Raw genomic sequence first — 7,668 nt, 5'->3', positions numbered from 1 at the left:
ATCACTCAGATAGCCAGATTTTTTGGGAATCAAAAATCTGTTACCGGTTACAAGTCCCAGAGCGTGCAACATTGCCCAGTCAACAATGTCATAGGGTTGCAATGCACTTTGACCCGCGATTGGTGACTGACTACCGCCCTTGCGCTTGAACAGAGCGTGACTGACGTGAAGTGAGGTGTGACATTTTTTTGCGCTGCATTATTTTGCGCTCCTATGTACTTACGTGTAATCAATAAATACATCATCGATTTGTTTTCAAATTACATCTTATTCCTTCGTGGTGCTACATAAGAAACAAGTCGCTACAAGGGAAACAATTGCTTTTGTTTCCCAAGAGAGGTGGAACTGTGGGAAACATCAGCCCTTTTCATATTAGGGGAAGTATTATCCTCACAGACAGATAATGTGTCTCTTACTTTTTGCGTCTAGTGTAGAGAAAAAAGAGGGCTTTTTAATCCAAACACAGTTGAGGAAATCGTCATTTTTATGATAAGCCACGTTGACAGGTTTAAAGAATTCTCTCGTTGTGACTCAAACCGGTTTCGTGTATTTCATTCATGAACTCTTTGCTGGATCGATACTGCGGCACTTTTTATACATCCAATTCAACAAATTATTAAGAATTATTAAAAATATGGTTGCTCTGTGCTGTATAGACCATTTTTTTAAGCTTTGCAGAGAGATGAGTCTTGACATGCTTGTTGCAATTCAGTAATATAAAATGGGGGCTACGGAACTCGTTATTGGGGATGAAGCCAAACATAAGGGTGTTTAAGTAGAGCGGTTAGATTATTGCCATGGTACCCTTTAATGTCAAAAAATTATACCAACTTGTTGAGCAATAATTTAGATTTTTTGATACCAGTTACAAGGGAACACGCGAGAAGGCGTGGAAGTATCGATCCTTAACGTTTAGAGAAGCGAAACCATTTCGAGTTACCTTGGGATGTTTTCTGTTCACCTCACTCGGTTCCTTGTGATGAGTTTTTCATTTTGTTTTGATCTGATTTTAACAGAGAACCTTTCATAGGTAGCAACATCAAACTCACCAGGTTTTATCGAGTTCCATGTTACACCTGTTTGCTCAAAATGTAGACATAGTTTGCGCTCTTCACTCCAACTGCGTAATCTCCGTCCGCTTTGCACCCTATAGACGATGCACCATGCACCTTGTAATCAGCATTGCCTTTGGTTGTCACACACTTGTATCTCCCTCGAACCGCAAAGATCTCCAGATTTTTGTCCTCAGCTGCTTTCACACAAGCCTCGATCGCACCTTGGATATTGTTCTTGTACTTTTTGAATTTTGCAAATACGGTTCTCATGGCCTTTTTACTTTTCTTTTTCACCTCCTTAAAACATCCCTGCTTTTCCCATTCTTAATAAAACAAATTGAACATTATTAGCGAAGCTAGAAGAGACACAATTTTAAGGATCTAAAATAATTCATAATTCCACCCTTGTGTCATAGACAAAAATTCAACACATGTATCTAGCCTAAAGGTACAATAATAAGGCTACAGTCCTCTCACCACAGTATTTTCCAACGTATCCATCCTTGCAGTCACACGTGTAGCTGTTGACTCTGTCAACACATATTTCTCCATTGTAACACGGCACCTTTGCACCCAAACACTCGTCGATATCTGTATTTCAATGTCACGATCTGTTAGTACCCTTGATTGCGATGAACTCTACTAAATTAGTTCTATGCCTATGTTTTTCAGACTGCAAAATATGTTTTTTCTTTTCGAATCAGGCGAAATGTCAGATCAGGTAACGATTAGGGCCATTCAAAACTTTCCAACGCTTAAGTACAATATTACAACCACGGCTGGTAACATATATTTTGAGTAAAAAAGCAACACTGCGAAAACGCAGCACCCACTAAGTTGAATACGTTGACATAGAAAACTGAAGAGGAAACCTGGGGAATGCCGTCATTGCCTTTTATCCAGTATACCTTGCGTGGTCTGCAATCTCACGCTATCAACTCAGTTGACAATACCAAATTGCCCTGTTATACTCTTCCACCGACGCAGCACCACACTTTCTTTAGAACTTACACCCTTAATTCAGTGCACTAGAGAACTGAGAGATTTAAGAAATAATAAAAGACAGAACTGGAGTCCTTTGTGCCTATCGTAAAGTGTGATGCGGTCTGCAGCTAGTTTCCATCTTTGCAACACAACATACTGGGCGTATTACGTCCCAACATATCCCAGCTTCGCAGAGTCATGAACACATACCTCAGACAGTCCACAAAAACGGTAAAAAATTATATCCCATTAAATTTTTGTTTGAAAATTTTACAAATTCAGACACTACGATCCGAATCTCTCCTCGACTTCATAAGTAAAATTCCACTAGCTTCTTTTTCTCTTTTCGCCTCAGTCGCTCAATAGTACTTGCATTGTGAATGAAAGTGATCCTCGCAGTAATTTGCACTACTTAGGCAGTAGTGAAAATAAGGACTGAAAAAAATTCAGGCCTGTACGGGATTTGAACCCATGACCTCTGCGATACCGGTGCAGCGCTCTACCAACTGAGCTAACAAACCAACTGGGAGCTGATCATGAAGTTGGTTCTAAATAAACCCGTGAAGTGATTGAATAAATGGTTAAGAATATATGAAAGTCATATATTTGAACTGCGGATAAAGACGTGAATGAAAGTGATCCTCGCAGTAATTTGCACTACTTAGGCAGTAGTGAAAATAACGCCTGAAAAAAGTACTTGCATTGTAAAGCGATGACCGCATGTTGATAGGGTTTTCTCCCGCTTGCATCTAATTAAAAAATCTCTATCAGTTTCCAAACTGGGACGATATATCACTGAACGCATTTTATGCGACCGCTAGTGTTCTGACTGATAAAAACTAAAGATATAAGGCAATGAATTCAACGAGATTTCTTTTATCTCAGAAAAGCACAGGATTATTTTTGTCCCCAAAACTGTTACTGATCCTGCCGCCAATGTTTAGACAAGATGATTTGGACTTAATCAATCGATCTCACTTCGTGAAATTTCTCGGGCATTATTGAGCTCGATTAACTACGACAGCGTTTACATCTCAGTGAGTGAACATTTGCATATTGGACTCCCCATAAAAACTAGTTAAAAATGAAAGTTAAAACAGGCATAAGTGGCTGCAGATTTTATCAACTAATAAATATAACGGCGTTAGTCTCAAATTTAAGAAATTTTACTTCCTAGTTGAGACTCATCAATCTTTTCCACAAGGCAAGGGACATTCTTTAATTTTAGAAAGGCTCCTTTCCGAAGGGCTTTTCTTGCTTTATCTGGGTAAGAGTTTCGCACTGCACCCATTTGGTATCTCAAAAGCCGCCAGTCGGAAAATAAATTGAACTGATTTAAAAGGACACAATCAAAGGGTTGCATGAGATTGTCAACACTTTACCTAGCTTCACTTATTTAATTAGGTCAACAAGTGACAAGAACTGTGTAATCAATAGCTTATACTTCGTCTGTGATTGATAACTCACCTGTTTCGCGATTTTTTCCTGTAAATCCAGGTTTGCATGTGCATTTATAGCCGCCAGCTGTGTCCTCGTACTTTCCGCCATTTTGGTATGGGTTTGAAGTTTGGCACACATCAATACCTACCCCAAAGTAGAAACATTTAACAATGGGTTCATACATCAGTGTGCGTTCATGAGAATATGAAGCCGGCGTAAGAGTTGCTCGAGACGCAGTCGAGAGCAACTCCAGATTCTAGAGAGTTCTCATAACTTCCCAAGTGCTTCATATTCATTTGACGTATGAACCCACTGTTTTATAACATTGTTAACGCAGGATTTTGGACGTTGTTTTTTTTTCATAATTGAGAAAGTAAATATGTAAAATCTATCGTCTTTAAACCAAAACAAGCTGTAATGAAATGTAATCAGTTAAAAAAACTTATTCCCAAACCAAGAAAAAAAAATAGTTTTTTCCATAATTTATTCAGGAATCAAAATTTTTAGATAAAAATCGCAGTGCACACTTGGCGATCACATTTAAGTCAATTTGCACATCCTTCGCGTTCCCAGATAACCACGTATTAAAACGTAAGGCAAATCAAAGTGCTCTGTGAGCAAACTCGTGAATTGACACATGATTTTTTGGATTATGTTTAATGTTATCTGGTATAGGGAATTTTGTGTTTGATTGTCATATCTAGAGTACGAGCAATAGTTCAGTGTTCGCTAATGTAGCAAAGAAACAAAGAAACGTGCTAGACAACGTATAATCAAGAACAAGATAGAATTTCATTTCAGGCCTATTTATCAATTTTGTGGTGTATAACTTTACTTTAGTACGTAATATTTTTTTTGAATCTTCAAATTGTCTTGAAAATTAAAAGAAAATTGTTCTTTAAAAATTCACTGAAAACCGGTGGCTAAGATTGTTTGTTTAGGTGTTATTTGATTTTCGTGTTAACTTGTAATTTCGTCAGTCGCCGGCGTATTTTGTTGCTTCACACAGCAAAAACACACGATACGAAACGCAATGATCGATTTTGTCCTCAATCTCACGCCATAATAGAAAAAGCTTTTGAACATATGTAAACTCCGAGCGCTTCGCAGTAAGTGATATTTTCAATGAATCTTAAGATTGTTTTCAAGTTCAAGGATTGTAAATTACAATTTTATGAAAAACGAAGGTTGTTCTGTTATTTCGGTGTGAATCCTTGCATGCCTGCCAGTCGCTGGCGCCGCTTGTTGAAACTAAAACGAAAATAAAAATCTCCTTTAAGATTATCATTGGCTTCTTTTTCACCCCACCACTATTCTTAGCAACAAAGGTCGCCATTTCGTTTGTTTATTGCTCGCCAAAAACTATCAAATGCACTCAAAAGCCTAAAATCGAAAAAAGTTTATAGGGATCGACCAATTGAGCCAGCGAGCGAGCGAGCGAGTGCCATTCTCACATCATATCTACAACTCGCTCTTGCGCATGCGCGCAGTTTACGAGTTAAATATGACGTAAAAATATTTCGAGGAAAAAGCTTTATTCAAATAAACACCAAGTACGTTGTTTAGGACCGAAAAAACTCAGATTTCTTTTGTTTCTTTCCAGTTCTCGAACAGCATAATAATAAGAGTTTAAAACTATCTGACCTTTAATTTACTCACAGGGAGTTTAACGATCAGTCCTCTGAAATTTAAGAAGGAAAAAGAGGCCGAGGTGGTTGTATATTCTACCAACTATTTTTTATCACGGGATTAACCTCAAATTCAGGAAATATTTCTTCCTAGAGATGACACCGATAAATTTGTGCCGCAGCCGGCCAGAAACATTCTTCAATCATTCAAGAGTTCCTTTCTGAAGAATGGTCCTCGCTATTTTAGGCCAGGAATTCATGCAATCAATTGTAATATCCAAGGTCACTGGTTCAAATATCACTTTAATCGATTTTCAAAAGGGTTTTTAGAAAGCTTTCTTCAGAAATGTAAACGAACAGATTAACACGTTACCGCTTGATCCAGGATCTAAATCACGTAGACATAAAACGAGAGCTGTAACGAGCAGCTCATGTTTTGCCTATAATCAATAACCAACCCGTTTCGCAATTTCGTCCTGCAAATCCAAGCGTGCATTTGCATTCATAGCTTCCGGCTGTGTTCTCGCATTGTCTGCCATTTTTGCGTAGGTTTGAGGTTTGGCATTCATTGATATCTACCCCAGAGACAAAAATATGCATAATGAAAATTATTTTGCACGTAAGGGGGGTCCAGAAGGAGAGAGGGGTGAAGAGAAAATTTGCTTGGTCACGCGTTTTAACGTACAGTTTACTCCTTTGACTACCCGCAACCAATTTCGACGAAAATTAACAGATTTATTTAACAAGAACTGTGACCAACAGCTCATGTTTTGTCTATGAACGATAACCAACGTGTTTCGCAATTTCTGCCTGTAGATCCAGGCTTGCACTTGCATTCATAGCTTCCAGCTGTATTCTCGCATTGTCCGCCATTTTGGCATGGGTTTGAGGTTTGGCATTCATCAACATATACCCCAAATAAAAAAAATGTAAAAACCAAAATCAGTTTGCACGTAAAAGTACACCAGAGGAAGAGAGGGGGGGGGGAGATAATGTTTGCTTGGTTTATGCACAGTTTAAGTCATGTTCACTGACCGTGTTCGCAGTTTGTTCCTTGGAATCCCACACCACAGGCGCATGTATAGCCATCACCAGAAGGAACGCATGCGGCCCCATTCTGGCACGATTTCAACTTATCGAAAGCATCGGCTACAAAAAAATGAATGAATAGATAGTTATAAAAATTGATTTGTATAGTAGTGAATGTAATTGAAAATCCTATAATTGCAGGCTATGAAAAAAGGTTTAGAGTAATTAGCTAAGCCAACCTTTTTCACCGCATTTATCTGTTCTGCAGTTAAAGCCACGTTACAACGTTGCAGGGCAGCAATTCTTCCTCGGAAACCCGAATATCCCCGTCTTGTGCGGCCATCCGGACCACGTCCTGAATGGAGAGGCGGACTCTTCCAATACTAGATTGAGCGGTTTGTCTTCTATCAATCCACAATCTTACAATACCAGTAATATAGTCATAAGTAGAAACGACATAACTCCACTGGTTTAGTGGCAAACTACCACCGTACAAATGTGGAGCGAATTGGTAATTTCTGTGAGTGTAGCGAACGAACAGCTGTCTTGACGCTATCTACAGATGGACACCCCACGCAGTGTTTCCCTTATTGTAACTGAAGAGAGGACCATCTACACCCGTATAATAAACCCAACATAACATGGTGATAGAGTGCTGAACATCCAATGCTCCATTATTTGGGAATTCGATGTAACTTAAAGAATTGCCTGCGAACATGTACGAGCCGCCGGCATTTCCTTCAGGGCCATCAGCTAAAGATACACCGATAGGATTTCCCTGGGGAACTCGATTTTTAATTTCCCTTGTTTGATACTTGCTGTTCAGGGGAAAGACGGCGACAGGATCTGGTACAGTTACAGCTGCAAAATGGACGGTATGAATTTATAAGGAATTCGCCAAGTGGATGACAAAGAGGTCTCTTGGGGGAATAATTTGGTCTGAATGAGGTTAAAGATCTCCCCGGCTGCTCTTGCAAAAAGGAAATCTTGAAGGGTACTAACCGTAGGCAGTCGTGATCAAAATCTGTAGAACACTGATTTGAAAGATCACCTCGAACCTCTCCATGTTGTCAAATTTCTGCTGTTGAAATGAGAAACAATTATTGCAAACTAATTACAAACATAACTCTTCTAATGCAAGTCTTGTATTCTTTGTTTTACGATAAGACAGAATTTCTGCAAAGTTCGAGTTTGACAAGCCACTAGACAGTGGATGAAATGTAAGCTAGACAGCATTCTATTACTTCCCGTTCGCAAAAGTAAACTTATTTAATTTATTTTTAAAGTTTTCCCTTAAAAAAATTACCAGTTTACCAGTTTGACGCAGCTGCTCATTTACTACCCAATGGGCTTCTTTTAAGTAATCGATGTTTAATTTTTCACGTTGACCTCAAGAGTTTGAACTTGCTTTTCCGTTAGCTTTTGCTCAGAGTCTGCCTCAAAACGGTTGTTATATTGCCTATCGTTCTAAATTCCTTGAAAAAGAGTTTCTTCATTTTTTTAATTTAGCCTACTTATCATTTACTTTTAAA

The 7,668-nt window shown here is 38.7% G+C and overlaps 1 pseudogene across 1 annotated transcript; it reads right to left on the bottom strand.

Annotated features, from left to right (window-relative positions):
* Positions 1–831: 831 nt before the first annotated feature.
* On the bottom strand, positions 832–7,326 carry LOC113686004 (uncharacterized; annotated as a pseudogene). Its single transcript, XR_016181704.1, has 6 exons — positions 7,139–7,326; positions 6,371–6,997; positions 6,143–6,261; positions 5,900–6,016; positions 1,533–1,646; positions 832–1,378 (listed from the first exon to the last, which is right to left on the bottom strand). The product of XR_016181704.1 is annotated as an uncharacterized LOC113686004 (transcript).
* Between the last annotated feature and the right edge of the window lie 342 nt (positions 7,327–7,668).

This window comes from Pocillopora damicornis, chromosome 12 (assembly GCF_964200805.1).
Source record: "Pocillopora damicornis chromosome 12, jaPocDami1.2, whole genome shotgun sequence".
NCBI classification, from domain to species: Eukaryota; Metazoa; Cnidaria; class Anthozoa; order Scleractinia; family Pocilloporidae; genus Pocillopora; species Pocillopora damicornis.
The sequence above is the reverse complement of the archived record's forward strand: the minus strand, read 5'-3'. Positions and strand labels throughout refer to the sequence as shown.